We start from the raw sequence: 7647 nt of genomic DNA, 5'->3' as shown, positions 1-7647 counted from the left end.
ATTAAAGTTTTTCTTCATTACCCATTTAAGCCGTCTCCAGCAATTATTAGTCTCAAAGTGGGTTCCTCGTCATCGAATATACATTAGTTAATTTAAAAGTAAATATTAAAACAAAATTCCTAACCATCAATTTTATGTGTGTCACGTGGTATTGAATACAGCTTTGGTACAAATTAGATGTTTTTGATGCCCAAATACAAAGTCTATAGTTTCATATGAATTAGAAACTTAAATTACTGATACTGACAAACTAGAATATAAAATAAGAACCTCCTATCTTTTTTATTTGCTGAGTTATCACTACATTCAGCAAATCAAACACAGTGGGCCCCACCCACCTTTTTCATTTTTGGAAATGCTTACATACACTTACTTCTATCTACGATGTGTGACCTACCACTCAAAAGCTCAGAATGTCCCCAAGCTTATTTATTTGTCTCAAATCTCAGAAGGAAGGGTTAAGTGAAAATGTTGTTTAAAAAAATTTTTTTTTTACCCAAATACAGTTTAGTCAGTAAGCCTGATAAATTACAGTGGATTTCTACAATATTGATAGAGTAATTTATAAAATTTGGTTATTTAAAAATGCAAACATAAAACCTAAGAAAAATATAGTTTTACATCCTCCACATGCAAAATTTCACAAGGCTTAGCAAATTATGGCAAATGGGTAAATGAGTACAAAGTTTTAAGTAGAAAAATATCATTGCTTTCTACATTTTCTTATTTACTGTTCTATGTTTTAAGAAAAATAACTGAAACTTAAGAACTTATTTGTAAACAGTAATAAATATATATATACATAACCAAAATGTGACTGTTATACAAGATACTGGTCCACTACAACAAACCAAAGACAGGCCACTTTTATACTATTGGATATGGTAACATGAGTGCACATGTGCTGTGTCATTGCAACTTATGTAATGTTAATGAGATACAGCTGAAAGATCAATAAATAAATATATATATATATATTGATAAATAGATGTATAATGTTATGAGATTTAAGCTATTTATGCTAAATATTTGTGGTTACTTGTTATAATTTGTAGTCATTTCAGAACAAAAAAGCATAATATATATATATATCTTTTCCTAATTTTTTACGTTAGTTACGAGGTCGGCCAAATCGACCAAACCCATACAGAGATACAATAGTGAAAGTAACAGATAAAAGACAGTTTTTTTTTAAAAAACATCAGATAAATATCTGGAGGTTATAAAGATTTTGCATGTGAAATACCACAATTTTCTGATGCATAAAAGCATTTTTAATCTTAAAATCATAATTACTTTGAATTTTGGCTATCCAAAATTCAAAAATGATAAAAAATGCAGGAGCAAATCATTACTTAAAAAATCTTAAACTTAATAAAAAAATCTGATATTTTGTGTAATAAACCCTTGTAATGTTTACTGATAATCTGCAAAGTTACGTGAAGATAGGGATACTGTATTAAAAGTTCTAGCCTGAAAATTATAATAAGCATAAAAAGGGTATAAGGTTGATGCCTGGAACCAAGCTTGTAGTGAGTGAATTAAAATAGTTTTAAAAATAAGTCTGTTAAATTTAAAGCTAAACACAGAAGATTTAAGAATAAACCTATTTGCTTTTATTCTAATATGAAGAGTATTCAAAATAAAATGTATGAGTTCAGAGTTCTAGTTGAAATCGAAGTTATGATATAAAGATACTTAATGAAAGCTGGATATATTTGGAAAATATTGATAAGAAGAGTTATTCTGAAATTCCAAGTTATAAATTGTTTAATATTTTAAAAAACAGGTGGAATGGCTCTTTATGTAAGGGATGAACTATAGCCTGCATGGATTAAAGACATAAAAAAATGGCAGTCAAAAGGCTTAATTTATATGTATTACAACCGGAGGTTTTAAGGGTAGAAAGTTTTTAATTGGCAATTGTTATAATTGAGTTGTATCAGTGATCCATTTTCCATATGGTATGCATCACAATTATAGTTGGGTGATTGAATTGATTAAATGGTAAAACTGTTTAACTATGAGCAGCAATTACAGCAATTAATATCACGTAAAAAAATCAATTAACTTTATGTACACTGCAGGGTCAAAGTGCACATATTACGACCTTTTACACTGTTACATTCAAAATTAAAAACTTCTTTATGAATTTCAATAAGCTCAACAACAAAAGATAATTTATAATAAAAATGTTTATATTGTCTAAGTTTCAATTTCTTAAATTCAAAAGGAAATATACAAATAAATTCTCAATCTTCATCACTTGTCTCTGTCATGTGACACTCTTGCACTTGAAATTTTTCATTTAAAATTTTTTTTTACACCCTTTCAAGAGTTCAGTCTCCTACTAATTACAAACTCATATTACAGATATTGATAAGCCAGAATATATAGTTAGAACCTCCAAGTTCGAAAGAAGGAAGGGAAAAGTCGTGCAGAACAACATCAAGATAACAAACCAAAAATTGAGTGGTATGAAGAGGATAAAGGAGACTAAAACAAAAGGGAAATTACTGGAGAGGAAAAAAACCAAAAACAAAAAGGAGGTGACTGGAATGCCCAAGAGTCTGCAATGGTTGAAACAGACAGTAGGTTGTCAAACAACCATGTAAAAAGATTCAGATATCTGAGGAAGGGAAGGTGAGGAAAGGGAGAATCTATGCTGAATGGACCAAACACGGAATGTTATTCACTTATGTTAACACACAGTTGTGGATAAGGAATGGAAAGTGAAACAACAGGGACACTACACGTATGGATAGTCCCAAACCCCTCACAATGGACCAGACATAAGCAACTCGTGAAACCGGAGTGTGGGAACAGAGGGATGAATCACCCTTACGTGAGGTTGCCACATGAGGAACCAGGATCGAGGATGATATATTTGGAGGTAGTTCCTGAAGAAGGGATAGAAAGAGGCCACAAGAAGAATTCAACATGGAGTGGAGGGATGAAAGAAATTATTTGAGTAGAAGAGGGATGGAAACGTATGCATAAAAGAAAGATTTTTCCAATCCTGGTTGAATACATTCATAGCCAAAGTCAAATGATGTGGAACTGGGGAGCAAAACAGATGAAGCTTAGTATTCAAATGAGTGGCAACTGCATCTAATAGAGTAGTATCCAACTGATAACATAGCTATTGGAATACCTGGGGGTCAGGAGACCAATCTATGGATTGAATCTTGTCAAGATTGGACAGAGGATCTGTGACAAGATTGAGAGCACCCAGTATGTGACAAGCTAGCAAATGAATTTGGTGGCAGTGAGCCCAGAAAAGAAGATATAGAGTGCAGGAGCATAAGGGCCGAGACTGAGTTCCCCATTGTCTGGTGTGATGGAAGAGAAATGAATCACAACTGTCATGCTCTACAGAGATGACAAAAAATGAGCTATCACCTAACAAAAAGCAAGGAGTTACAAAAGGGTAATGTGAAGATCTAACTCCTCCTGAGACCAACAGCCTGGGATCTCCTGTGTATTGCAGCATGCACCCCATCCAGACAATGAGGCATCTGTGAAGACATGGATATCTAGATGGGGAAGAGGAATAGGAACCCCACTGCCATGTTGTCCTCGTCTAACCACCAGAGGAAGGCAGACTGAAGGGAAGCAGGAAGGGATATCTGTAAATTCAGAGAGTCCCTAATGAGGTGTCCCTGATCTTGTACTACCCACTGCAAGGAATGCATGCGGGCATGGCCCAGAGGTATAAGAGCCTCCAGTGATTTTGAAGTCCTCAAAGGAGACAGAAACTCTTGTGCAGGGAAAGAGTGTTGATAATACCTTTTGAACTAAAACTCCATGGCTCCTAAAGAAAAAGGAGAAGGCTGGGCTCGAATGAGATGTGAGTTCAAAAACACCCTCAGATGAACAATATATTGAGTGTGGGGGAATAATGGACTTCTCCATCTTCATAAACCAACTCATCCGAGCAGATGTTGGGTGTGTAAGGAAGACTCTGCAGAGGATGGAGCCAGAAAAAACAGTCATCCATATAATGATGGAAATTGAACACACAAGAATGTAGGAAATGGGCAAACGACTGGACCACCAAACACAAAACATAGGGTACCAATGCCAGCCAGAAAGGAAGAGCTCAGAATTGAGACACAAGATCCTTGTGGAAGAAAGGCATGTTAACCTCCACATGAAATTGCTATGCAAACCTGACTGAATGGAATCCATTATCAGATGAAGGAGAGGAAGATAAAAACTCAGAGCTAGGTGTTTTGGCAAATATGAAAAGGTGAGGGGTCATATGACAAAGACAAAACAGAAGATGCCTGCAAAATAAAGTCCAAAAAGAGTCACAGAGACATAGGTGCTTCCACAGGCTGAGAATGTGCCAGCACAGCAAAGGAAGGAGGAGGGAAAAGGCTGTCCAAAACACTGGCATCCTGATCTAAATCTTCAGGCAAGGGCATAATCACCTGTCAATCGAGAGACCTCTCGGCCCACATGAAGGAAGCCATCTCCCATCGAATTATTGCCAATATCTCCTCCTCCAATAATACCGCCCCTCCAGCCATCTTCACAAGTTGGTAACTTATTGATACCATTGTCATGGTGATAGTAAATTATAAATTCATAAAATATCGAAAGACTACCGAAATTGATTGAGCAAGAGAATTCACAATGAAAATGAAATCCAACTCAGACATGGATTCAAAAACAATACTTTGAAAAGTAAAATTCAAAGTAACTGCAAACAGAGAAAAATTGTTTAAACTCTAGCACTAAGTGTAAACACAATCATACCAAATCAAGAAGTGAAAACTGGGTTTAACTGTATAGAGGGAGTCAGCTGCAATAGTAGTATAAGTTGTACTCATATTGGTGGAGGGTTGTTGCATGCTTATTTGCAGCTGAACCACGTGGTATTAAGTGGGAGTACAATAAAAAATTTGTGCACTAGAAGGCAGTCAAACCAAGAATAGCTGTAACTGTGAGAGGTGGTAGGTAATTGTATCAAAATATTGCATTATGTTTGTTTGCTGTTAAGCAGAAACCTACATAATGGAAGGGCACCTAATGATTTGGGGGTTATAGGGTTCAATTCCCATTGCCACTAAACTTGGTCACCCAGACTTTTTAATTGCAAAACTACTAACACAGCCTGCAACTGTCACTAAATTTGAACTGTTGAAAGAGGGAAGGCAACTGGCTAGCAGAACTCACCACCAGCTCTCTGACAACTCAAGTGTTAAATAAAGTGTAAATTTACTGGTTTCTAACTTAAAACTGTGAAATTGTATTCTTTAATGTTGTATAAGCAGGTCTAGATCTAGTGGAAAACTTCCAACCCCAACTCAAGAATTAATATCTGCATTATTTACTGTTGAATAAGCAGGAGCAGAGCTAGGGAAGAAGGGTCCTAACCCATCCCCCTCTATTTTTTCCACGAGTTAATAACTGTATTCTTTAATGTTGCATAAATAGACAATGATACAGGGGTCTTAAACTCCCCTCCTCCATTTTATTCTGAAGAATTAATGAAGAAAACAGACAGACTTCCTTATACTAACATATAGTAACAAAACAAAACATTAGATGTCAGTAATTTTATTTGAATGAACAATTATTTACTGCAAAAGTTTTTTAAGGTTTTTTCTTAAATCAACATAGCTGGAATCTACATAATCCAGTTGTGGCCTCAACCAATAAATGGTAATTTCTAAGCCAACACAACAATATGAATGCCAATTAAACACTACCATGGTAAATTTTCATGTATTGACTTTTTCCAGAAACACTGTGTGTTTAGACTTTAGATATGTTTTCATCAAATAATAATAACTTCAAATGAGAGTAAGCCACATACTTATAGCTACACTTAAAATCAACCTAGTCATGAATATTTCTAATTAAGTAAACTTAATATTTACTATATTTAAAGAGATTAGAATTCATTGTTTCATCAGTTGGGTACAATATATCTGACTATAAACCTAATAATATGTCAGAGATTTAGCCAGCAAGATTTAAGTTAGTCCTAAATACATATACTAACCAACAATGCAAAACAACCTTTATAATGAAATTATAATTCTAAAAAAAAATTTAAGTGTATTGGAATATTTTATATATATCTAATAAAACTAAATATATATCACACATTCCAACCAAAGCTATTAATGAAAGTAACTATAAAGAAAGAATATAGTACACCTTACCTACGGAACATACAAACACTAGCATTCAGCCCTCCATAGTGCCAAATGCCTATCTCAACAGACATCCACACATGCAAAGACAACCTGTCACCAACGTTTTCTGCTTCCATGGCTCCCCTTCCATACCCCAAACCCCGGCCGATCAAACATGTGGCTGCACTTTACAGAGACAGACAATCACATCTTTGTGCTGGTCAAATCGCATATCTTGCGACAGCTGCGCTCTCTGGAAACTACATCACAGGTTCAATCAATGATACAGCAACATGTGAATAACTAATAATCATTATTCACCCAACCTAGCAAATAAGTGCTTATTAACTTCTTAATAAAATGTCCCTCATAAAGGAAAAAGTTGAGTATCACATAAAAATTTTCCCACTTCCTGCTAATGTTATTTTGTTTAACACTTTTTCTACATGAAACTCAATAATTAATTTATTGATCTTTTTAATTCATGCTCAATTTGTTGATAAATAAAATTAGTACTGTTTATTAATCCTGCAGCTCTTGTAACACAGACTTGTTACACAATCAACTTTTCACTATTTAGAAGCTAGAATTTCCTTAAGGAAATTGCTTTTAATATTGTCGATGTCTAAAATAAAGGAATATGCAAGTTGTATAACTGTATGAGTAACACTTTTTAAAAACTTCCGAAAACAAGAATCTTGTTTACCAATGCTAAATGTTCTTCCTCAATCTGATTATAAATAAATATAGTCATGAAATTTTAATTAGGCCTAGAAAGAAAAATGCTTTGTTTCCCATTGCCTGACCAACACTTATGTAACAATTCCTGACCCTAAAGTCCTCCGAACGCTTCCAAAAAAAAATTCATCTCCCGACAGACCCTCATGAAAACTGCTCTTTCATTTTTTTTTTTAATTAAATTATTGCACCAATCTGCTACCATATTGTGCAAGGTGAAGGTCATAAGAAACTAAGTTTCTTGATTTGTTAATTGGTATGGTTGGTCAATGCTCTCAGCCAATTATCCCTCTCAACATGGGTTCGGTCAAATTGACCAGTCACCTGACCACCTTGTACTTGTTATAGCTTTGACACTACCAGCTTTTGATATAGTATGTGTAATTTTACAAAATCTGGCAGACTTTCAGTAAACATTACAAGTCTTTTACATAAAATAATCTGATTTTTTAGTGAGGTATTTTAATAATTTTTCAATTTGTTGAGTTTTTTTACCATGATTTTCATGTTAATATTAAAAATGCTTTTCTTCATCTAAAAAATCTCAAATGTCAGTTGCACAATCTTTAAAACCTCTTAAATATTTTATCAATTTTCTCCACACTAATTCTATACAAGGTTGGTCAATTTGACTGACCTTAAAACCACAAAAAAAAATCAAAATAAATCTAAATTACCCTTTTTTTCTTTCTGGAATGGCTTCAAATTGTAACATGAAACTACATTTGTTTATCCTAAGTAGCTTTAAACTCATAAG

General features: G+C 34.1%; 1 protein-coding gene across 5 annotated transcripts in view; it reads right to left on the bottom strand.

Annotated features, from left to right (window-relative positions):
* LOC106465226 (G patch domain-containing protein 2-like) overlaps positions 1-7647 on the bottom strand; it is a 54206-nt gene that overhangs the window by 21255 nt on the left and 25304 nt on the right. Inside the window, exon 1 of one of the 5 annotated variants that reach the window (XM_022393083.1) lies at positions 6180-6375. The exons of the other annotated variants lie outside the window; for them this stretch is intronic. The gene's annotated coding sequence lies outside the window, so the exon portion shown is untranslated. Of the gene's footprint in view, positions 1-6179; positions 6376-7647 lie in introns of those variants that run through there. 5 annotated transcript variants of the gene reach the window in all.

The sequence above is a fragment of the Limulus polyphemus genome, unplaced genomic scaffold (genome assembly GCF_000517525.1).
Source record: "Limulus polyphemus unplaced genomic scaffold, Limulus_polyphemus-2.1.2 Scaffold1876, whole genome shotgun sequence".
NCBI lineage: Eukaryota > Metazoa > Arthropoda > Merostomata > Xiphosura > Limulidae > Limulus > Limulus polyphemus.
This window is presented reverse-complemented; position numbering and strand designations above follow the sequence as displayed.